Raw genomic sequence first — 25829 nt, 5'->3', positions numbered from 1 at the left:
TTGCCAGTAAATTTCGGCTGTTTGGACAGAAGCTTTCATAATCTAGCCGTATGCATTATGCTAGAGAGTTCCCCTATCACGCGAATGAAGTCGTTCCTTCTAGCCTTTCTTATCTCCCTTTTACTCTTTTAGACAGGCCCTGTATTCATTCCATAGCTGTTCCGTGGCATATTTCCTAGCCGCATTGAATAATTTCCGCGATTTCTTTCTCAGGATCATTAGATGCTTATTCAACCATTCCTTATGTTTGGACGGCTGATAGGACACGATTTGCAGAAAGAACGTGTCAGCGAATTTTCCACATCATATACAGCCCTATCAATTTCATTAGTACTGTAAAGCTTACTGTCTCTCCCCAATACGGGCGCCTCCTTAAGATGTTGCCGAAATTTGCCCCACTCCGCCACCTTGGATTTCGAAACTCCTCCCCAGGGGATTTCCCCACGTCTCCACTTTGAACTCTATGTATTTACGATTCGAGTAACTGTTCTAGCTGGATACCCTCCAGTCTGAGAGTATAATTCTTCTTGTCAGATTTCCCCTTATGAACCCCCATTTGGTTTTCTAGGAGTTATTCCATAAGGCTCTCCCCTCTCGGATTCGTGTCCGTGCTAGACCATAGTTCTTGCGTTAGCATCACATCCAATTATGAAATCCTTGTTTCTCTCCCTACAGTATTTCACCAGTTCCCTCACAATACAAGGCGGGGCGTGATAACATCCTTATGTGAAAAATATGCCGATGATATAACCAATTGCCTCGAGTCCACACTTGTAATAAGCGACGTTTGGTCCACAACACAAAATTGATTCAAAATGAAACACCTAATATATTTTCTGACCAAAATACATGTTCTTACTTTATCTTTATTTGCATAAAATAGCACATATTCATTATCGTCCAGTCCCGTTATCGTCCCCTTGCTTATCCATGGTTCTTGTCTATTTTGTGCCTAAGTAAATGGAGGATAAGAGTAGTAGAAGTCAACTCGCAATGATGCAGATTCACTTGAATTACTTTCAGCATCATCTAGTTACTGGACCAGTCTTTAATCTTTCCTCCGAATCCTTTAACGGTCTTACGGTCCATTTGCATCCAGCTTCTCCAATGTCTCCGTGTTTACGGCCATGATCACACTTCTTCCCGCATCGGTTGGTGGGTCCATTTTCAAAATCATCCAGTCATCTGTGGGGTAATTCCGTCTCTTTTGGGCTTTTAGCATCACGAGTAAGCGATCTTGGGGTAGGATGGGCCCGTGATGAAGACCCGTACTCTGGACTGCCTTTTAACCTCTCTTTCGGGAACAGCCAACAATTTGACTCCTTCCCCTAGTTCTAGCTCCTCCAAGGTTCTTCTTAGTCAAGCACAGGTTTCTGCCGTCTTACAGTGCAGAATCTTGCGTCCTTGCTTATACAGAATGTATCCATAATAGGGAGGTTCATCTGCACCCAGTCGTATTTGTTCTAAGACCTCGAACAGTAACCTGCTCTCAAATATTTACCAGTTGCCTTCGCTTATTCTTCCAACCGCACTTGAGTCGTCCACAATGGCAACCTTTATATATCCCTCGTTGTATAGGATTTTGCCTTGATCGTTTCGAGGGTTCTTTACCATAGTTACTTCAGTAGAAGTGATATCTTTTGTCCGATTCCTCTTGTGGCATCCATATTCCTCGTAATCAGGATCGTTTCGGGTGTTCTTTACCATAGTTTCTTCAGTAGAAGTGATATCTTTTGTCCGATTCCTCTTATGGCTTCCATATTCCTCGGAATCAGGGTTAGGTGACACATCATCTGTAGGAATTTTTGCACCACTACACTGCTCGGCGAGGCTTCGACTAGGTCGAGGTCGATAGTGGGCTGGACACACACAATATCTCCGTGCTGTCTATATTTCCCCTGACCTGGGGGCGAGAAGACGAGCTCGGCTCATCCATCCCGCCCGTATTGCATCCGTCTGCAGCTATGGCTAACTCTGCGGAAGTGGTTGGGCAAAAGTTCATAACAGATTACTATTCATTTTAGAAGTTACATTACCTTCCAGAATTTCCTTGTTTGTGACTTCCCATTTCCTTATGGTCTCCGTAGCCTTAAATAGACGTCTACTGTCATCCTCAGACATGGCTATCTTCCCCTCTAGCTTCTGCCTCACCCTAAAAGCCTCTTTGACCCTTAGGAAGAAGAAGGAGTCAGTAGAAGATATACCATCTGATTGCTTCTCGGATACTCCACGAGCGACACGTTGTCGCTGGTCGCTACTTTACATCTCTCATGTTCATCTACAAATCGTCTAGCAATAATAATGCGCACAGTCTCCGTCTCGGAGAGTTTGTCTTTTTTGTCAGCCTGGGAATGCATAATTTTATTCAGTAAACCCCTACCAAACTGGCGGTTTTCTGCCTCTGGTTGGTCTGGGACGTGGAACAGATACCGATGCTTCTGGAGTAATAAAATTTTCTGGCGACAGTAACAGTAACCCACAGGACTGAAAGATTCATTATCATGAAACCCATTGGCTCTTAGTTAAGAACGAGAATTCTGCTCCCGGGATATTTCCAAACATTTGGAAAATTATGTAAAGTGGTCCCAAATCCTTTCCGGTTTTTGTCTCATCCGCCCTGGCTATTAATTGATTTACATGAGATCGCATTAATTTTGTTTTATTGTCTTCGTATATGTACACGTTTTAGTTCACAGTTCCAACTCTTTCTACGATTTATGCTGGTAACCATACCAGTTTACCTTTTCTATAATCTTTTGCATATACTAAGGTCGTTTTCGTTTCGCTAAAAATATGTTGCCCTAGTGTTACACTACTTTTTCCTTCATTGTATTTTCGTTCAAGTGATAGTGCCATTCCCAAGTTATTATTAATTCATAATATTGTGAGGGAGACAGGATCCAAAATCTATGACAGTGTTCTTTATATTTGGCGATCAATTTCGAGAATGTTGCACCTTTTTTCCCAATCGAAATCGCCATAAGTCATTAGGCTTGAAATTTCTGTCCTTCGCTCCAAGTTTCTTATTAAACTGTACTTCCATCTTACAGTCACGTAGCCCAGGTTCAAGCTGACAAGTTGGGTTTAATAAATCAAGGGTCGTTTTAATTTTTCTATTAAGAAATAGCTCAGCATGTGATGTTTCTTTGGTAGTAGAACGATAGGTTTGGAGGAAAATCTGAAGAATTTTCCCTTTGGTTCCCTCATCCTGAAGTTTATTAAGGGCTCTTTTCAATATACCGACAAAACTTTCGGCTTGCCCATTTGATTGGGGATGGTATGGAGCAGATTTGATATTTATAGTCAGTAGTGATTTGGTAAACTCACTAAACTTTGCACTGTTCCATTGTCTGAGACTAAAGTATCACAGTTTCCAAATCGAGCAAACACTTCGGTAAGCTTTGATGATTGTAGCTGAGTTTATATTCTGAACTTGGAAAATTTCTGGCCGCTTTGAAAACGCGTCAACCACTACAAGGTAGTATAACCCATTGCAGGGACCAGCTATATCTATATGTGTGCGTTGCATTGGTTGAGACGCCAACGGCCATGACTTTAGTTAGAGTTTGACGGGGTTTGTTGATGTTATTGCGCACTTATAACAGTTTCTTACGTATGTGGCAATATCTTCATCTATTCCAGGCCAAAATACATGACATCTTGCAAGTGCTTTCATTCTCTCCTTACCTGGATGCCCACGATGCAATTCTTTAAGTAATATGTTCCTAAGACATTCAGGGATAACTATTCTATCATTGTACATCACGAAATCTTGAACGATATTGAGATTATCTCGCTTTATATTATAAGGTTTTAAATCCGGTGCTAACTTGGAACCCCATCCATTTTTAAGTGAGTTGACTACAATTTGTAATGTTTTGTTTTTGAGTGTTGCTTGCTTTACCATGTTGAAAGTTATATTGAGCTCGCTGAAATGTTCTTGTAATGATGCCCCACAATGTTCTTCCAAGGTCATACAAGCGATAACAATATCCTCATCTGCTATAGTACCTCTAATAAGTCTTGATAGCATATCAACGCATCCGAAATCCTTTGTATTTATGTATTGTATTTTGAAATTGTACATCATGAGGGTTAATGCCCGCCGTTGCAACCTGTTTGCTATTTATACAAATATACCCTTTTTACTGCCGAAATTGAAAGAAGTGGTTTATGATCGGTACACAGCCTAAATTTTCGTCCATAGATGTATCTATGGAACTTCTTTACAGTATATATTAAGCCCAACGCTTCTTTCTCTATCTGTGAGTAGTTCTTTTCAGCTGGTGTTAAGGTGCGAGAAGCATGCTCAATAGCATTTTCCGAATTGTCAAGGAAAACGTGGCAAACATGTGCACCAATTCCTTTTCCAGAGGAATCCTCGGCAACTTTTATGGGTAAGTCAGGGTAAAAGCGCGTTAAATTAAGCTTTCTTTGAACTTTTTGAATGATTGTTGACGATTATTATTCAATTCGAATTCAACATCCTCATGAAGTAAGTTGTCCACAGGTGATCTTGAATTTGTTATATTACGAATGTACTTGCCATAGTATTGACAGATCCCAGAAATAAATCTAAGTTCAATTTTATTTGTTGGTGGAGGAAATTCTGTGATAGCTTTGACTTTGTCTGTATCTGACCGTAGTCCTGATGGTGTCATGATATTTCCCAAATATTTGGCTTCCTTTGCGAAAAACTTACATAAAGGGTGATACGGTCAAAATTTGGTCAAGGGAAAACGCGAGTAAATCGGTGAAATCGTTTATTTAAAAAATCAAATTAAATTTCTTTTTCAAGTTCAATTAGTATAAAATTCAGGAAAAATATTCAGTTAGGCTTTCGCTTTTCCAAATCCGAATTGCCGCTTGAACTGCTGTTCGTTCTTAGCAGTTTTTTTTGTCTTCTTTAGGTTCCGCTTGACAATAGCCCAGTATTTCTCAACTGGGCGGAGCTCTGGCGTGCTGGGAGGGTTCTTGTCCTTGGGAACCACCTGCACGTTGTTGGCGGCGTACCACTCCATGGCCTTTTTACCGTTATGGCAAGATGCCAAATCCGGCCAAAACAGTAAGGAACAACCGTGTTTCTTCAGGAAAGGCAGCAGCCGTTTATTCAAACACTCTTTCACGTAAATTTCTTGGTTGACAGTCCCGGAAGCTATGAAAATGCTGCTTTTCAAGCCACAGGTACAGATGGCTTGCCAACCCAGATATTTCTTTGCGAACTTTGACAGTTTTATGTGCTTGAAAATATCTGCTACCTTTCCCCTTCCTTTTGCCGTATAAAACTCCAGTCCCGGGAGCTGCTTGTAGTCGGCTTTGACGTAGGTTTCGTCGTCCATTACCACGCAGTCAAACTTCGGCAGCATCGTCGTGTACAGCCTCCGGGATCGCGCTTTGGCCGTCGTATTTTGTTTATCATCGCGATTTGGAGTCACTACCTTCTTGTAAGTCGATAGTCCGGCTCGTTTTTTGACTCGATGCACGGTTGTAGACGATACACACAGCTTATTTGCGGCATCTCGGAGAGAGAGGTTAGGGTTTCGCTTGAAACTACCGACAACTCTCTTTGTCGTCTCAGCGGCTTCCGGTTTTCGATTTCCTCCCGATCCAGCCTTCCTGGCTGTCGACAAACGTTCCCCAAACACTTTAATTACATTTGTAACGATTGATTTGGCAACTTTTAGCGAGTTTGTCAGCTTTGCGTGCGAGTAGCTCGGATTTTCGGGATGCGCGAGCAAAATTTTGATACGCTGCTCTTCAACATTCTACACACACACACCTTCAAAATGAGGGGTGTTCAGGTTTTTTAAATGCAAAATTGAAAGAAATACGTCAAGTTTATATTGACCAAATTTTGACCGTATCACCCTTTACATCGTATCTAATATGAAAATTGTACTCGCGAAGTCTGTTAAGTACCATGCGAACATTTTGTAAATGCTTTTCTATCGTTTTTCCACCTGTGATTATATCACCTATGTAGGCTGCGGTATCATCTATTCCCGCCAGCATGGTTTCCATAAGCTGTTGGAATGCTCCTGCAGCACTCTTAGCTCCTGGAGCATGACGATTGAAACCCTCTGTTGTGTTTATTGTGACGAGTTTTGCTGAATTAGGGGTGACTTCTATTTGCAAGTAGGCATCGAAGAGGTCAATGTGGGAAAACATACAACTGTTTCCAACTTTTGTGTATAAGTCCTCCGGACTATGTAAAGGATATCGATGTGGTTCTAAACTATCTTTAAGTCCAGAAGAATAGTCACTACAAATGCGCACCTTACCGTTGCATTTTTTTACAGCAACAATTGGTGCCGCCCAATCTGAATATTCCACTGGGGTAAACATTTGTAATGACTGCAACCGTTGTAATTCTTCTTCGATTAGAGGAAGCATAGCGTAGACTATAGATCTCTTTGCTCTAAACATTGGTTGGTCATTTGGGTTTAGATTAACATAAGCTATACTTGGGCCTTTGTACATTTCGATGGTGTATCTTGGAAAATGTCCGCAAATTCTATTTTGATTTTAGCTAGCTCCTCGTTTGTTGACTGCTTTGACTGAATTTGACAACATACGCCACTAAATGGTTTGTCCCATAGTCCAAAAATGTTACACCAATCTGCATCGAAAACGCAAAGAGAATCAATGTCTACAACGGATAAATTGCATTGTTTCACTTCACCTGATAGACGAAAGTTACATGGAACTTCGGAGATAATTCGTATTTCATTTTTGGAAGCGTTTGTCACATGTTTATTGGTTACCTGCAGCCCTGGTTTCCCCATTTTAATCCATTGGCTTTTACCGATAATTGATACATCGGATGCGGTATCGATTTGCATTTTTATATCATAATCCTGTTGGCTAGCCGTGGGATTGTTGACTGGGTTGATATTGACCATAACATATCGTCGATTTGATGCATAAGAAATTTTGAGATTTGAACCACGCTCGTTCTTGGGTTATTAGTTTTTCTTTTGTACTTGTTAACCTTGTGTGTTTGTCCTTAGTTGTTTTGCGGATTATTTTGTCTTGGACTCTTACAATATTCTTCTTTATGACCAACGGTATTGCACTGTGTGCAATTATGTTGTGCGTAGTTGCAGTATTTTGAATAATGCATCGCTCCGCAGTTCCAACACGGGATCTTTGGAACTTTTGTTGTTTTTGATTTCTGTGGCTTGCCAGTGACTTTAACTGAATGGACATTTAGTGGCGCATTGTCTTGAACCAAAGCTGAATCATGTTCCAAATTCAGCAATCTCTGTACCCCTGTCACCAACTTATTCAAATTGTTGTTAGAATCGTCTTCAAGAAGAGATAAGCATCTCATGAGGATTTCGGAATCATTGTGATCTTGCAGTCCACAGACAAATACTAGACTCTTGAACTGATCCGAATTCATTTCCGAAAGCTTAAAATTTTCACACGCTACATCAGCTCTCGCTGCATACGTTACCAAATCTTCCTGAGAATTTTTTATGGTTTGCAAACATTTATATCTGATTCTGAAAAGGGATTCCTGTATTCCGAATATTTCCTTAAGTATCTTGACTGTGTCCGCAAATGTTAGATCTCTTGCATTCCTTGGTAAGATGGATGATGCATATTTGTTATACGCTACAGAGTTTAGCTTGCCCATCAGCAATCTAACTTTAGCACCACACAGTGGTCGATCCCTTTGGCCAAAAATAAAAAATCAAAGTCAGAAATTTTTCAAAAAATGTGGCATCACTGTTTCTTATGCAAACAAGGTTTAACAATGTGTATTTTTTTTTTTTTTTTTGTTTTATTCCATCTGTACTCTTTAAGAACGGCTTCAAAAGAGAGAGCAAGTAAGCAGTTGGTTTTTGAAATGTGAAAAAGTATAAAATTAAGTGCACTTTTAAATAAATAAAACAAAAGAAAGAAAAATTATATCGAAATGAATATTGCACTAAATGGTATTAACTATTAAAATAAAAAAAATGTATAAAACTTGTTTTAAATTTGTTATAAAATCAATTTTTGTCAGTCTCATTGTTTCGTGTTCGTTCGTTCTTATGCTTAGTACTAAGTTCGTTTCTGCGAAAAACGAATATATTCATCTATCTCCGTAAATAAGGTCTCAAACCCAGGGATGTTAACTTATTTATGCGAAATAATATGCCTGCCTATTATTTCGTGCGAAAAACCTAGGGTTATAAAAATATGCGTTTGAAAGTGCTCAAAACAAAGATTTCGCATTTATTCCGCGCTAACTTTTTTTATATGGAGTATAACAGTTTTTCGTGCGAAAACGTGATCTTAGTACTAGGCTTTATATGTAAATTTTATGTAGATTTTTAGTTGTGTTCCCCCCTGAAGTCTCCAACGGGATTTTTTGTGGTTTATTAGTTAATATTTCAAGATTCCAAATTGATAAAAATCAGGAAGAAACAATAAAAATTCCAAGCTGAATTAGCGATCCATCATTAATTTCATTGCAGAAATGCTTGTTTTAATTATGAAAATAAATTTGCTTTTTCTAATGTTTGGCGAACATGCCCTTACACGTGAAGATTTGTGCCTCCTAACCAGAAAAATCAAAGTTGTTTTGATTTTATGGCAACACGTCCCCGCCACACGCGAACATGGCCAACCACGCGTTTCTAAATTATTTGTAGTATAGAAGAGAAAGAAAAGTACAAATGACGAAATATTTTCTTTTTGTGTAAAACAGTGATAATGTTTTTACATTGGTTATGTGTCTTTCTGCTTGTTGTCTCTGTCATTAAAATGTAAATTCTTTTGATATTTCATTTCTTACACGCATTCTGTATCCAGTCCAGAAAATAAAACACTATTTTTGTTTACAATTTTTGTAAAATTTAGTTTAAGAGTAAAAAATTTTAGAAATTTTTTGCTAAATTCAGTGCTGTTCAAAACATTTGCAACTAGCCCTACCATGAACTTAGTCTAGGTATATCTCCCATAATAATGATTGTATTATTTAGATTCCACTTTATTAATTTTAATTAATAATATAATAATCTTTATTGAGTGGTATTTCCAAATTCAGGAAATAAGTATAATAAACGTATTAGAAAGCAAAATACCGATGATAAAGTTAGGGTATCACAAAAATGAATTTCGGAAGAGTACATCGCCCAAAAGTTACCTGCGTCTCGAGTTATAAACAGAGGATGCACCAAAAGTGTGCACTGAGGTAAAAGAATGAAAATGAATTATGCAACAAATCACTCAAATATCATCTAAAGGAGTCAAATAATAAATTTATATATTAACCATAGTGATCAGATGTACAACTTTAAAAGTCGCAGCGCGTTTATACCAATATGTCAAAAACAACTTATTTCCAAGAAAAATAGTTAAACACGCCTTCAATTTTCACAAAAATACCTGAAATGGCCTAAAAGGAAATGCCGCCTGCATGGACTAATCAACGCGATCATGAACTCCAGCACTCGTGTAAGGTAGTAACACAATGGATTTCCAATGAAAAATTGTGGGTGCTAGACTGGCCTGCTCAGTTGTCTAATGTAAAAGCCATAAAATAAAATAAAATAAAATAAAATAAAGTTGTAAAACGAAAAATTGATATTAAATTTTTGCAAAAGGCTTATCATTGACCATTTAATCCTAACCAATGGCAAGAAGTTGCGCAGAAGTCTTCAAACGGTGTGGCTATAGCATAAACTATTAACATTTATCTTTAAAAGTTACAAAAACTTTAATTATTGTTAAATATATGTGACACTTAATATTAGTTGCAAATGTTTTGAACAGGTAAAAACTCTTATTTTTAAATAATTTTCTAAATTATCAAAATATCTCTGTCGTTAGTTCCCTTATTCCCTTAAATATTTAAAATTGACATAATAAACAACAACAATACATGAAAAGTTTGGTTTTAATATTTTCATTATAATTACGGTTTATTTTCAACAGGGAATGTGGTTGCAAATGTTTTGAACAGCACTGTATGTACACGCACAGAAAAAACATGTTTGTGCATTGTTGCCGCATCCATTTAATGCTTATCTAAAGCATGTAATTGTCGCGAAAACTATGTATTTTGTCATTGTAAAAATAATTTTTGAGCAGAGAAAAATATATGCTGTCGATAAGCATTTAAATGGTTCTCAAATGCCGCAAACATGTTCTATTATTTAAATTATAGAATTTGATACCATTAAATGGTCGGGAAAATCATGTACGTGACCATTAAATTTTTTGATTTTTTTTTGAGGGGAAAAAAGTATTTTTATAGGTTACGAATAGACATGCCTAGAACCATTACATGGCAATAAAGAAACATACCTATACATTTAGCGATAAAGAATATAATGACACGGTGGAACTCCTTACAAAATTTGACTACAATTCCAAAATCATCATTTTTGAAACTTCTCCAATTTTGTCTAAATGGTAATAATTACTTTATTTATGGAGACAAATATTACAGGCAAACATATGGAATGCCAATGGGGAATCCTTTATCCCCAACTATCGCCGATATCGTACTTGATACGCTCCTGGAATCTACGCTTAACGATCTTAAAAACGACGGGATAGAAATTAAATTGATAACAAAATACGTAGACGACCTTTTTGCAATAATAAAAAGAAAAGATGAAGACAGAATATTAGAAAAATTCAACAGCTACCACAATAAACTAAAATTCACAATAGAAAGGGAAGAAAATGGATCAATACCATATTTAGATATTAGGATACAACGAGAAAATGGAAAAATTATCACGGACTGGTATACAAAAACTATTGCTTCAGGTCGCTTAATTAACTATCATTCAAATCAACCAATGAGTCAAAAAATTAACACAATAAACAATTTAATAACAAAAGTTTTATCCATAAGCCATCAAAAATTTATCACAAAAAACATAAACAAAATCAAAAATATCCTGAAAAATAATGGTTACCCTCAACATTTAATAAACAATTTAATAGAAAAGGCAAAACACTATTCCCCAAAAAAGAAAATAAACGAATCATCTGGCAACTCAAAATTCATCAGTGTTCCATATGTTCCAAAACTCACCAACAACAATCATCTACAACAGATAATAAACAACCGAGACGTTAAGCTTGCTTATAAACCAAACAGAACCATAGCAACGTTATTTACACAAACAAAAACCAAAATAGAAAAAAGAGAGCTGAGTAATGTCGTATACGAAATAACATGCAAAGGAAAAGTAGACGAACCTTGTGAAAGACGATATATTGGAACCACAAAGCGTAGCTTAGGGACGAGAATGAACGAACATGAAAACGACATAAAGAAAAATAAGAAAACAACAGCACTATCGCAACACTGCGTTGAGTTGGGACACACAGCTGACACGACAAATGTGAGAGTATTAGATAGGGAGAAAAATGTAAATAAAAGATTTACATTGGAATCTTTACGCATCCAACAACAAATACATAGTGCAATAAATAGAAAAGAAGATAAAGATAATACAAACGCAATTTATACAATAGCTTTAGTTTAGTCGATATTCAACTGTGATCTAGATAATAGGAAAGCTCTGTGATATTTAGTTTTAAATCTGATTATTTTCAGCAATTATATAAAGTTTTGTGTTTGTCTCATATCATATGTTAGCGAATAAGAAAACTTTATAAGTGCAATAGAAAATAACCTGACGAAAGATTAAATGTAAGTGTATTTCCTTTTACTAACCAGTTGATATAATAATGTAAAATTAAAAATAATAATTGTTATATTATAAAATTGCCAGATTCAATAAAAATACCATCCCTGAAGAAGCTGGAATCGCCCAGCGAAACGTTGGATGACAAAAATGGAATAAATTAATCTTTTATTCGCATTAAAATACCTGACCTTAAAAGCCCAAAAATAACAATAGATGTTTGAAAATAATTAAAAAGGTCGAATCGAAAATAAAATTAATATCTCGGAGGGCCCGCCGATAAGGAAATTATTGAAAAAACGGCTAAAAATAGAAATATAACAATATGAAGAACTTTTTTGAACATATAAAACTAAAATATGGAGTAGACGCTTGCTTATTGCTAAAAAGTTACTGCAGAGAGACCAAAAAACTTGCTAAGCAGAATGAAAGACTAAAATTTTTACTTCAATGCAGAAAAATAGGAATAACTCCCACGCACATACTCAACTCAACAAAAATTTCAAGTCAACTTTTTAAAACTGCACAAATAACACAGGAATTTCATAAAATTGAATATAAATTTCACAGTAAGCTTTTGAATCTAGAAATAAAAGAGACGAACTCCATCATCAAGACCATAAAAATAGGAATCACCAACAAAAAACAGCAGTTGAGAGCGACACTCAATGACAAGGAATATGACGATTTCATTAAAAATCAGAATAACAGATATAAACATATTATATCACTTTCACACCAGACACATTCCACAAAGATACAAGGCCTAAAGAAGAAGAAACTTGACGAATACAACTTGAAAATTAATCCAACTTGGTTTATCAACAATACAAACATCACTTTTTCTGATGAAAGTAAATGGTTACTATCCTTGGGACCAAAATTCGCCATACCAATAAATGGTAGTAAATTTTCAACAATAAATTTAATAGCTGATCTTGAGCAATGGGTGCAAACTCTAACCGATGATAGGGAAAAGGACTTAGCTAGAACAAAGATAGCAAATAGAATTCTCACTCACAAAAGAACCTATAAAAATGATCAGAAGGAAAAATTTATAATCAACATATTTGAAGAAACAAAACGACATATAAAACGACATGAAAACGAAATCATAATCACTAAATCGGATAAAGGAAATAAAACTGTCGTTATCTACAAAAACGATTACAAAATGGGAATGGAAAGACTTCTAGAGGACAAAACAACATATAAAACTATTAGAGAGGATCCCACCCAGAAATTACAAAGAGAAAATAATAAAATTGTGATGGATTTATTCAAAATGAATTTTATATCAAAATCTGAAAAACATATGCTTAATTCAAACGCAGCCACAGCACCCAGACTATATGGATTACCAAAAATCCATAAACCAAATGTACCATTACGACCCATAGCCTCTTCGTTTGAGGTACCTTGTTATAATTTATCCAAATACGTTGGTAAAATTCTCCAAAGCATTATATTAGAAGAATATAATATAAAAAACTCAATTGAATTGAAAAACAAGTTGGAACTGATATCTCTGGAAGACGATGACATTTTAATATCTTTGGACGTGGTATCGTTATTTACAAACATACCTATACATTTAGCGATAAAGAATATAATGACACGGTGGAACTCCTTACAAAATTTGACTACAATTCCAAAATCATCATTTTTTTAAACTTCTCCAATTTTGTCTAAATGATAATAATTACTTTATTTATGGAGACAAATATTACAGGCAAACATATGGAATGCCAATGGGGAATCCTTTATCCCCAACTATCGCCGATATCGTACTTGATACGCTCCTGGAATCTACGCTTAACGATCTTAAAAACGACGGGATAGAAATTAAATTGATAACAAAATACGTAGACGACCTTTTTGCAATAATAAAAAGAAAAGATGAAGACAGAATATTAGAAAAATTCAACAGCTACCACAATAAACTAAAATTCACAATAGAAAGGGAAGAAAATGGATCAATACCATATTTAGATATTAGGATACAACGAGAAAATGGAAAAATTATCACGGACTGGTATACAAAAACTATTGCTTCAGGTCGCTTAATTAACTATCATTCAAATCAACCAATGAGTCAAAAAATTAACACAATAAACAATTTAATAACAAAAGTTTTATCCATAAGCCATCAAAAATTTATCACAAAAAACATAAACAAAATCAAAAATATCCTGAAAAATAATGGTTACCCTCAACATTTAATAAACAATTTAATTGAAAAGGCAAAACACTATTCCCCAAAAAAGAAAATAAACGAATCATCTGGCAACTCAAAATTCATCAGTGTTCCATATGTTCCAAAACTCACCAACAACAATCATCTACAACAGATAATAAACAACCGAGACGTTAAGCTTGCTTATAAACCAAACAGAACCATAGCAACGTTATTTACACAAACAAAAACCAAAATAGAAAAAAGAGAGCTGAGTAATGTCGTATACGAAATAACATGCAAAGGAAAAGTAGACGAACCTTGTGAAAGACGATATATTGGAACCACAAAGCGTAGCTTAGGGACGAGAATGAACGAACATGAAAACGACATAAAGAAAAATAAGAAAACAACAGCACTATCGCAACACTGCGTTGAGTTGGGACACACAGCTGACACGACAAATGTGAGAGTATTAGATAGGGAGAAAAATGTAAATAAAAGATTTACATTGGAATCTTTACGCATCCAACAACAAATACATAGTGCAATAAATAGAAAAGAAGATAAAGATAATACAAACGCAATTTATACAATAGCTTTAGTTTAGTCGATATTCAACTGTGATCTAGATAATAGGAAAGCTCTGTGATATTTAGTTTTAAATCTGATTATTTTCAGCAATTATATAAAGTTTTGTGTTTGTCTCATATCATATGTTAGCGAATAAGAAAACTTTATAAGTGCAATAGAAAATAACCTGACGAAAGATTAAATGTAAGTGTATTTCCTTTTACTAACCAGTTGATATAATAATGTAAAATTAAAAATAATAATTGTTATATTATAAAATTGCCAGATTCAATAAAAATACCATCCCTGAAGAAGCTGGAATCGCCCAGCGAAACGTTGGATGACAAAAATGGAATAAATTAATCTTTTATTCGCATTAAAATACCTGACCTTAAAAGCCCAAAAATAACAATAGATGTTTGAAAATAATTAAAAAGGTCGAATCGAAAATAAAATTAATATCTCGGAGGGCCCGCCGATAAGGAAATTATTGAAAAAACGGCTAAAAATAGAAATATAACAATATGAAGAACTTTTTTGAACATATAAAACTAAAATATGGAGTAGACGCTTGCTTATTGCTAAAAAGTTACTGCAGAGAGACCAAAAAACTTGCTAAGCAGAATGAAAGACTAAAATTTTTACTTCAATGCAGAAAAATAGGAATAACTCCCACGCACATACTCAACTCAACAAAAATTTCAAGTCAACTTTTTAAAACTGCACAAATAACACAGGAATTTCATAAAATTGAATATAAATTTCACAGTAAGCTTTTGAATCTAGAAATAAAAGAGACGAACTCCATCATCAAGACCATAAAAATAGGAATCACCAACAAAAAACAGCAGTTGAGAGCGACACTCAATGACAAGGAATATGACGATTTCATTAAAAATCAGAATAACAGATATAAACATATTATATCACTTTCACACCAGACACATTCCACAAAGATACAAGGCCTAAAGAAGAAGAAACTTGACGAATACAACTTGAAAATTAATCCAACTTGGTTTATCAACAATACAAACATCACTTTTTCTGATGAAAGTAAATGGTTACTATCCTTGGGACCAAAATTCGCCATACCAATAAATGGTAGTAAATTTTCAACAATAAATTTAATAGCTGATCTTGAGCAATGGGTGCAAACTCTAACCGATGATAGGGAAAAGGACTTAGCTAGAACAAAGATAGCAAATAGAATTCTCACTCACAAAAGAACCTATAAAAATGATCAGAAGGAAAAATTTATAATCAACATATTTGAAGAAACAAAACGACACATAAAACGACATGAAAACGAAATCATAATCACTAAATCGGATAAAGGAAATAAAACTGTCGTTATCTACAAAAACGATTACAAAATGGGAATGGAAAGACTTCTAGAGGACAAAACAACATATAAAACTATTAGAGAGGATCCCACCCAGAAATTACAAAGAGAAAATAATAAAATTGTGATGGATTTATTCAAAATGAATTTTATATCAAAATCTGAAAAACATATGCTTAATTCAAACGCAGCCACAGCACCCAGACTATATGGATTACCAAAAATCCATAAACCAAATGTACCATTACGACCCATAGCCTCTTCGTTTGAGGTACCTTGTTATAATTTATCCAAATACGTTGGTAAAATTCTCCAAAGCATTATATTAGAAGAATATAATATAAAAAACTCAATTGAATTGAAAAACAAGTTGGAACTGATATCTCTGGAAGACGATGACATTTTAATATCTTTGGACGTGGTATCGTTATTTACAAACATACCTATACATTTAGCGATAAAGAATATAATGACACGGTGGAACTCCTTACAAAATTTGACTACAATTCCAAAATCATCATTTTTGAAACTTCTCCAATTTTGTCTAAATGATAATAATTACTTTATTTATGGAGACAAATATTACAGGCAAACATATGGAATGCCAATGGGGAATCCTTTATCCCCAACTATCGCCGATATCGTACTTGATACGCTCCTGGAATCTACGCTTAACGATCTTAAAAACGACGGGATAGAAATTAAATTGATAACAAAATACGTAGACGACCTTTTTGCAATAATAAAAAGAAAAGATGAAGACAGAATATTAGAAAAATTCAACAGCTACCACAATAAACTAAAATTCACAATAGAAAGGGAAGAAAATGGATCAATACCATATTTAGATATTAGGATACAACGAGAAAATGGAAAAATTATCACGGACTGGTATACAAAAACTATTGCTTCAGGTCGCTTAATTAACTATCATTCAAATCAACCAATGAGTCAAAAAATTAACACAATAAACAATTTAATAACAAAAGTTTTATCCATAAGCCATCAAAAATTTATCACAAAAAACATAAACAAAATCAAAAATATCCTGAAAAATAATGGTTACCCTCAACATTTAATAAACAATTTAATTGAAAAGGCAAAACACTATTCCCCAAAAAAGAAAATAAACGAATCATCTGGCAACTCAAAATTCATCAGTGTTCCATATGTTCCAAAACTCACCAACAACAATCATCTACAACAGATAATAAACAACCGAGACGTTAAGCTTGCTTATAAACCAAACAGAACCATAGCAACGTTATTTACACAAACAAAAACCAAAATAGAAAAAAGAGAGCTGAGTAATGTCGTATACGAAATAACATGCAAAGGAAAAGTAGACGAACCTTGTGAAAGACGATATATTGGAACCACAAAGCGTAGCTTAGGGACGAGAATGAACGAACATGAAAACGACATAAAGAAAAATAAGAAAACAACAGCACTATCGCAACACTGCGTTGAGTTGGGACACACAGCTGACACGACAAATGTGAGAGTATTAGATAGGGAGAAAAATGTAAATAAAAGATTTACATTGGAATCTTTACGCATCCAACAACAAATACATAGTGCAATAAATAGAAAAGAAGATAAAGATAATACAAACGCAATATATACAATAGCTTTAGTTTAGTCGATATTCAACTGTGATCTAGATAATAGGAAAGCTCTGTGATATTTAGTTTTAAATCTGATTATTTTCAGCAATTATATAAAGTTTTGTGTTTGTCTCATATCATATGTTAGCGAATAAGAAAACTTTATAAGTGCAATAGAAAATAACCTGACGAAAGATTAAATGTAAGTGTATTTCCTTTTACTAACCAGTTGATATAATAATGTAAAATTAAAAATAATAATTGTTATATTATAAAATTGCCAGATTCAATAAAAATACCATCCCTGAAGAAGCTGGAATCGCCCAGCGAAACGTTGGATGACAAAAATGGAATAAATTAATCTTTTATTCGCATTAAAATACCTGACCTTAAAAGCCCAAAAATAACAATAGATGTTTGAAGACCATGTACATTTTTTCGTGATCATTTAATTTTTTAACTTTTTTGCAGCGAAATTAATTTTAAAACAACATTTAGCAGGTACAAATGATTTTCATTTTGCGCGTCAGTCGTGTGTTGATTGTTGGTTGGAATCGGTGGAATGGATGGAAAACACTGAATTATTGTGTTTTGTGTTAATTATTCAGAAGTGCCACGTGGTTTTATGTGAACACAAAAAATGTACCTGTTTTTTGTTCTGCATTTTGCTACGAGGGCAGTTCGAAAACTTCTTAGCCTAGCACAAAAAGCGCGGTATAAACAGAAAAAAGTTAAGTGTTTTGGAAACTTTCATCTCTGTTATGAACACATGTTAAATTTTGTTTCGATCTGGCAACTCCTTCATATAGAAACAGGTGTTCAAAAAAGACGCATCCGCAATTTTTTTACAATGGAAAAATTAGAAATGCGTGCTGTCATTAAATATTTACATAAAAAAGGTTTATCGGGTCAAGAAATTCATAATGATATAGTGAATGTGTTAGGTGAAAGTGCTCCTTCATATGCAATAGTAAAAAATTGGGTTGCTGAATTTAAACGTGGTCCACGTAGTGGACCTCCAAAAACAGCAACAACAACAGAAATTGTAGCCAAAGTGCATGATATGGTATTACATGATCGACGAATAAAAGTGCGTGAAATTGCTAATATCATGGGCATTTCAAATGATCGAGTCCATTTAATTTTGCATGAAGAACTACAGATGAAAAAGCTTTCTGCAAGATGGGTGCCGCATTTGTTAACAGTCGATCAAAAACGCATAAGAATGAACATTTCTCAAGCTTGTTTGGATCGTTTTAAGCGAAATAAAATGGATTTTAAGCGTCGTTTCATAACTGTTGATGAGACATGGATCCACCACTATAAATACTCCAGAGACAGAAAAACAATCCAAACAATAGACTGAAGCTGGAGGAAGTGCCCCAAAGAAGGCAAAAACAATTCAATCGGCTGGTAAGGTTATGGCAACGGTTTTTTGGGACTTCAAAGGTATTTTATTGATTGACTATCTGACTATCAAAACGGTAAAACAATAAATTCACAGTACTATTGCAACCTTTTGGATCAATTAAATGCACAAATTCGAGAAAAACGTCCTGGCTTACAACACACACAAAAATTAATTTTTCATCAAGACAACGCACCAGCGCACAAGAGTGTTTTAACAATGGCTAAAATCAACGAATTAAAGTACGAGTTGCTTGACCACCCACCTTATTTTCCTGATATAGCTCCCAGTGACTTTTACTTGTTCCCAAATCTAAAAAAATTCTTTGCTGGCAAGCGTATTACCTCAAATGAAGATGCAATTACAGTTGTAAACCACTATTTTGAAGACCTTGAGGAAAACTATTTTAATCAAGGGATAGAATTGCCAGAAAAGCATTGGACTAAGTGTATTCAAGTTTCAGATAAAAATAAACTAACTATTCTCTTTCATTGATAGGCTAAGAAGTTCCGAACGGCCCCCGTATATGGTATATTTTTATTTGCAGTTACATGATTTTGACGAATTTGTAAATTAAACGGACGGACATTTTTGTCCAGGATCCCAAAATCTTACGTGTGAAAGTCTTTGGTAGTCGCATATATCCTTATTTTATTTCAAGTGCAATAACGGCCACAGCAAAACCAAACTCGATGATCTTCTAAAGAACTCTATATTTGTGTAAAGACTTTTCGAATAACATGCAGAGAAGACACATGATTGTCACAATCATATTCGAAGAGAAATAATATGATAGGAACTATTTTTACAGCGACCATGTAACATTTTCACCTGCAACCATGTTGGCTCAGTGAACATGGTTCTAAGAAAAATAAAATTTTCCTCGTCTAAAATGTTGTTATATTGATAAAAAGAATTTTGTTTGAATCAAAAGACAATGGTCACGATCTAAAATGTTATGGTATTCGTCAAAATCATGTAACTGCAAATAAAAATATACCATATACGAGGGCCGTTCGGAACTTCTTAGCCTATCAATGAAAGAGAATAATTAGTTTATTTTTATCTGAAACTTGAATACACTTAGTCCAATGCTTTTCTAGCAATTCTATCTGTACAATTCCGAGATTGGGTTTTGCTGGAATGGACTGTATGTTTTAATAATCTCCCAGAACCGTATACCAGTCAGTTTGACTGACAAAACACAAGTAAAATTACAAAATTCATTAGGCAGGCATTATTGTTCAGAATAATGAAATTGGTCTAGAAATGGACAAATAATTTATAATTTAATAGAATTGAGTGAAAGCTTTCTCTGATAAACAGGGAAAGCTATTAGAGTTGCCACACCCAGAAAAAAGTGCCTTCGAAACTAAAGGAAAAATTTTTCATCAATATAGTTTATCCATTTTATTTCCATTAAGGTAAATTTTTGTGAGAAATAATAAAATTTACTCGTTTCAGTAAAAAAATCCTATACTGTAAGCAGTTAGGAATAGTTCATTAACTAGAATAAGGCATGGAATTTTACTCATACTATTTTCTTCGCTGGGTATAAGAATTTACTACTGAACAAGAAAATTTTATTCACCGATAACAAAGCATTCGTAAAAATAAACAAAAACCGAACTAAAACCAAGTTTCCTCAAAATTAGTAAAATTTCTTATAAAATGATAATTGCGACTTCCTTTATAATAGAAAGTTTTTCATACATACGAACAACACTTGGCATAGAAAAATATTTTAGTTCATTCGTAATTCATTCGAAACACACTTGTTACAATATAGGAAATTTTCCTATATTTCTATTGTCTACCTGTAATCGATACCTGTCATCGCAATCTATGTGTTTGCGCGTGGGTGTAATAGATATGTTTGCGCGTGGGTTGTTTTTTTAGTTGTAATCGCGTTGTAGTGGTATACGGAAAGATTGTTAAAAAATAATATTGTAAAATAATATAATAAATAACAAATAAAATATATAAAATATTTATTATTTTAAATTAGTGAGAAAAATTTTCGTTTTTTGAAAATAAATCTATCAATGTTCGTGATGGTATATAAAGAAAGAAAACACCAGCAGAATAACAACCCTTTCATTTGTCTTCATTTTGGAATCTTCAATTATCAGGTAATATTCAGTGACGCTAACCTTTTGTAACAAAAATGGTTTATGATTTTTTATATTTGTAGATATTGAAATTGTAAAAGGAGGACAAAATCGTTAGGCAGCAACTTATTAAAAGTGAAAAGTACAAGAAGAAGAAAAAGTGCGTTTTACAGTTGATAATATCACATGGAAATTGGAAACAGCGGAATAATAAACTAATATTTCAAGGAGATTCGATGCTGTTGATTCTTAATAAATATATTCAATATATTAATAAAACATGTCTTTTATTGAAGATAAAATTGTTTATATAAATAAATAAAATTGTATTTAAAAACGAAGGTAAGCAGTTCGAATTATGAAGTAAAAGTTTTACCACAAATGTGTAAGATTTGTCCAAATGAATGAAAAAATTTCAATAAAATCATTCCATATATGAATTCAAATCAGTTAAATTTTTTCATTCTGTAGTATAGTGGTACATAAATATAGGAAAATGTTAACTAATATATGGAATGCATTATACCTAATTTCTACGAAAATCACATCGTTCAAACAAATAAAAATGTCTTTGGCGCTATACGAAGTTCAACTTTCTTCACAATGAGTTCATTTTAACTTAAAGAAGGGGTCACTTTTTTCTGGGTGCATACTGGCATTAATAAACTCAACATATCTCTTAACAATATCTTATTCATAATTCAATCTAGTAATTCACAATACAATACAGTAATTCATTGAATTCAGAGTGATTATAATATAAACAAAAAGACAATTGTTGAACGGAGTTCAACACTATCCCTTAGGTTAGGTTAACTATCCCTCACCCAGAAAAAAGTGCCTTCGAAACTAAAGGAAAAAATTTTCATCAATATAGTTTATCCATTTTATTTCCATTAAGGTACATTTTTGTGAAAAATAATAAAATTTACTCGTTTCAGTAAAAAATCCTAAACTGTAAGCAGTTAGGAATAGTTCATTAACTAGAATAAGGCATGGAATTTTACTCATACTATTTTCTTCGCTGGGTATAAGAATTTACTACTGAAAAAGAAAATTTTATTCACCGATAACAAAGCATTCGTAAAAATAAACAAAAACCGAACTAAAACCAAGTTTCTTAAAAATTAGTAAAATTTCTTATAAAATGATAATTGCGACTTCCTTTATAATAGAAAGTTTTTCATACATACGAACAACACTTGGCATAGAAAAATATTTTAGTTCATTCGTACTAAGAAGTATGCAATCCTTTCAAAACTTAAGGAAACACACTTGTTAGAATATAGGAAATTTTCCTAAATTTCTATTGTCTACCTGTAATCGATACCTGTCATCGTAATCAATGTGTTTGCGCGTGGGTGTAATCGATATATTTGCGCGTCGGTTGTTTTTTTAGTTGGAATCGCGTTGTTTTGGTATACGGAGAGATTGTTAAAAAATAATATGGTAAAATAATATAATAAATAACAAATAAAATATATAAAATATTTGTTATTTTAAATTAGTGAGAAAAATTTTCGTTTTTATAAATAAATCTATCAATGTTCGTGAAAAAAGAAAGAAAACACCAGCAGAATAACAACCCTTTCATTTGTCTTCATTTTGGAATCTTCAATTATCAGGTAATATTCAGTGACGCTAACCTTTTGCAACAAAAATGTTTTATGATTTTTTATATTTGTAGGTATTGAAATTGTACACCCAGAAAAAAGTGACCCCTTCTTTCAGTTAAAATGAACTCATTGTGAAGAAAGTTGAACTTCGTATAGCGCCAAAGACATTTTTATTTGTTTGAACGATGTGATTTTCGTAGAAATTAGGAATAATGCATTCCATATATTAGTTAACATTTTCCTATATTTATATACCACTATACTACAGAATGAAAAAATTTAACTAATTTGAATTCATATATGGAATGATTTTATTGAAATTTTTTCATTCATTTCGACAAATCTTACACATTTGTGGTAAAACTTTTACTTCATAATTAGAACTGCTTACCTTCGTTTTTAAATACAATTTTATTTATTTCTATAAGCAATTTTATCTTCAATAAAAGACATGTTTTATTAATATATTGAATATATTTATTAAGAATCAACAGCATCGAATCTCTTTGAAATATTAGTTTATTATTCCACTATTTCCAATTTCCGTGTGATATTATCAACTGTAAAACGCACTTTTTCTTCTTCTTGTACTTTTCACTTTTAATAAGTTGCTGCCTAACGATTTTGTCCTCCTTTTACAATTTCAATACCTAAAACTATAAAAAATCATAAAACATTTTTGTTGCAAAAGGTTAGCGTCACTGAATATTACCTGATAATTGAAGATTCCAAAATGAAGACAAATGAAAGGGTTGTTATTCTGCTGGTGTTTTCTTTCTTTATACACTATCACGAACATTGATAGATTTATTTAAAAAAAACGAAAATTTTTCTCACTAATTTAAAATAACAAATATTTTATATATTTTTTTGTTATTTATTATATTATTTTACCATATTATTTTTTAACAATCTCTCCGTATACCAAAACAACGCGATTCCAACTAAAAAAACAACCGACGCGCAAATATATCGATTACACCCACGCGCAAACACATCGATTACGATGACAGGTATCGATTACAGGTAGACAATAGAAATTTAGGAAAATTTCCTATATTCTAACAAGTGTGTTCCCTTAAGTTTTGAAAGGATTGCATACTTCTTAGTACGAATGAACTAAAATATTTTTCTATGCCAAGTGTTGTTCGTATGTATGAAAAACTTTCTATTATAAAGGAAGTCGCAATTATCATTTTATAAGAAATTTTACTAATTTTGAGGAAACTTGGTTTTAGTTCGGTTTTTGTTTATTTTTACGAATGCTTTGTTATCGGTGAATAAAATTTTCTTTTTCAGTAGTAAATTCTTATACCCAGCGAAGAAAATAGTATGAGTAAAATTCCATGCCTTATTCTAGTTAATGAACTATTCCTAACTGCTTACAGTTTAGGATGTTTTTACTGAAACGAGTAAATTTTATTATTTTTCACAAAAATTTACCTTAATGGAAATAAAATGGATAAACTATATTGATGAAAATTTTTTCCTTTAGTTTCGAAGGCACTTTTTTCTGGGTATAAAAGGAGGACAAAATCGTTAGGCAGCAACTTATTAAAAGTGAAAAGTACAAGAAGAAGAAAAAGTGCGTTTTACAGTTGATAATATCACACGGAAATTGGAAATAGTGGAATAATAAACTAATATTTCAAAGAGATTCGATGCTGTTGATTCTTAATAAATATATTCAATCTATTAATAAAACATGTCTTTTATTGAAGATAAAATTGCTTATAGAAATAAATAAAATTGTATTTAAAAACGAAGGTAAGCAGTTCTAATTATGAAGTAAAAGTTTTACCACAAATGTGTAAGATTTGTCGAAATGAATGAAAATTTCAATAAAATCATTCCATATATGAATTCAACTTAGTTAAATTTTTTCATTCTGTAGTATAGTGGTATATAAATATAGGAAAATGTTAACTAATATATGGAATGCATTATTCCTAATTTCTACGAAAATCACATCGTTCAAACAAATAAAAATGTCTTTGGCGCTATACGAAGTTCAACTTTCTTCGCAATGAGTTCATTTTAACTTAAAGAAGGGGTCACTTTTTTCTGGGTGCTTGATTAAAATAGTTTTCCTCAAGGTCTTCAAAATAGTGGTTTACAACTATAATTGCATCTTCATTTGAGGTAAAACGCTTGCCAGCAAGGATTTTTTTAGATTTGGGAACAAGTAAAAGTCACTGGGAGCTAAATCAGGAGAAAAAGGTGGGTGGTCAAGCAACTCGTACTTTAATTCGTTGATTTTAGCCATTGTTAAAACACTCTTGTGCGCTGGTGCGTTGTCTTGATGAAAAATTAAATTTTTTGTGTGTTGTAAGCCTTCTAAAATCTCATCTAAATTGTTATTATATTGATAAAAAGAATTTTGTTTGAATCAAAATACAATGGTCACGATCTAAAATGTTATGGTATTCGTCAAAAATGTTTTTCTTCCAGTTAAAAAAAGAACATGGTCACAACCTAAAATGTTTTGATCTTTATGAAAAATCGTTTTTCGTCGTCGAAAAAAGGACGCCACTTGAGAAAAGAAAACACAAAATTAACTTTATTTATCTGTTGTTATTTATGTATAAACAAATTCATTGTTTATTTGTATTTATAATGTCGGGCAAGCAAACATCACATATTTTTACACACTCTATTTTGGTTAAATTTCAACAATAAGTAATCATTCCATATTTACTTCGTGTCCATCAAATGTACCAACGCAGACATCATGTAACTGCAAATAAAAATAAATTATACCATATATCAAAATGCAGAACAAAAAACAGGTACATTTTTTCACTTACACTTTCCTTTTTTGTGTTCACATAAAACCACGTGCCACTTCTGAATAAATAAATTAACACAAAACACAGTAATTCGGAGAATACGGAATTACTGTGTTTTGTGTTAATTTATTCCAAGAAACAATCAACACACGACTGATGCGCAAAATGAAAATCGTGTGTACCTGTCAATGTTTTTTATAAAATTCTTTTTGCTGCAAAAAACTAAAAAAATAAATGGTCACGAAAACTATATACATGATCTTTATGGCCATGTAATGGTTCTAGACATGTCTATACGTAACCTATAAAAATACTTTTTCCCTGCAAAAAATTAAAAAAATTGAATGGTCAGGTACATGATTTTCCCGACCATGTAATGGTCTCAAATTCTATCATTTAAATAATAGAACATGTTTGCGGCATTTGAGAAACATTTAAATGCTTATTGCCAACATATATTTTTCTCCGCTCGAAAATTATTTTCACAACGACAAAATACATGGTTTTCGCGACAATTACATACTCTAGATAAGCATTAAATGGA

The 25829-nt window shown here is 33.2% G+C and overlaps 1 protein-coding gene and 4 long non-coding RNA genes across 10 annotated transcripts in view; all 5 read left to right on the top strand.

The window, feature by feature from the left end:
- The window catches only part of nAChRalpha4 (nicotinic acetylcholine receptor alpha4), a 220107-nt gene that overhangs the window by 161737 nt on the left and 32541 nt on the right, over window positions 1-25829 (top strand). The window lies entirely within an intron of this gene.
- LOC142239774 (uncharacterized) lies at window positions 10975-11823 on the top strand. The gene is made up of 2 exons (XR_012723112.1): window positions 10975-11668; window positions 11751-11823. It is a non-coding gene; the product is annotated as an uncharacterized LOC142239774 (long non-coding RNA).
- On the top strand, window positions 13472-14771 carry LOC142239770 (uncharacterized). The gene is made up of 2 exons (XR_012723111.1): window positions 13472-14616; window positions 14699-14771. It is a non-coding gene; the product is annotated as an uncharacterized LOC142239770 (long non-coding RNA).
- On the top strand, window positions 16419-17718 carry LOC142239766 (uncharacterized). The gene is made up of 2 exons (XR_012723110.1): window positions 16419-17563; window positions 17646-17718. It is a non-coding gene; the product is annotated as an uncharacterized LOC142239766 (long non-coding RNA).
- On the top strand, window positions 20699-21159 carry LOC142239760 (uncharacterized). Its single transcript, XR_012723109.1, has 2 exons — window positions 20699-20901; window positions 20964-21159. It is a non-coding gene; the product is annotated as an uncharacterized LOC142239760 (long non-coding RNA).

This window comes from Haematobia irritans, chromosome 1, assembly GCF_050003625.1.
Source record: "Haematobia irritans isolate KBUSLIRL chromosome 1, ASM5000362v1, whole genome shotgun sequence".
NCBI lineage: Eukaryota > Metazoa > Arthropoda > Insecta > Diptera > Muscidae > Haematobia > Haematobia irritans.
The sequence above is the reverse complement of the archived record's forward strand: the minus strand, read 5'-3'. Positions and strand labels throughout refer to the sequence as shown.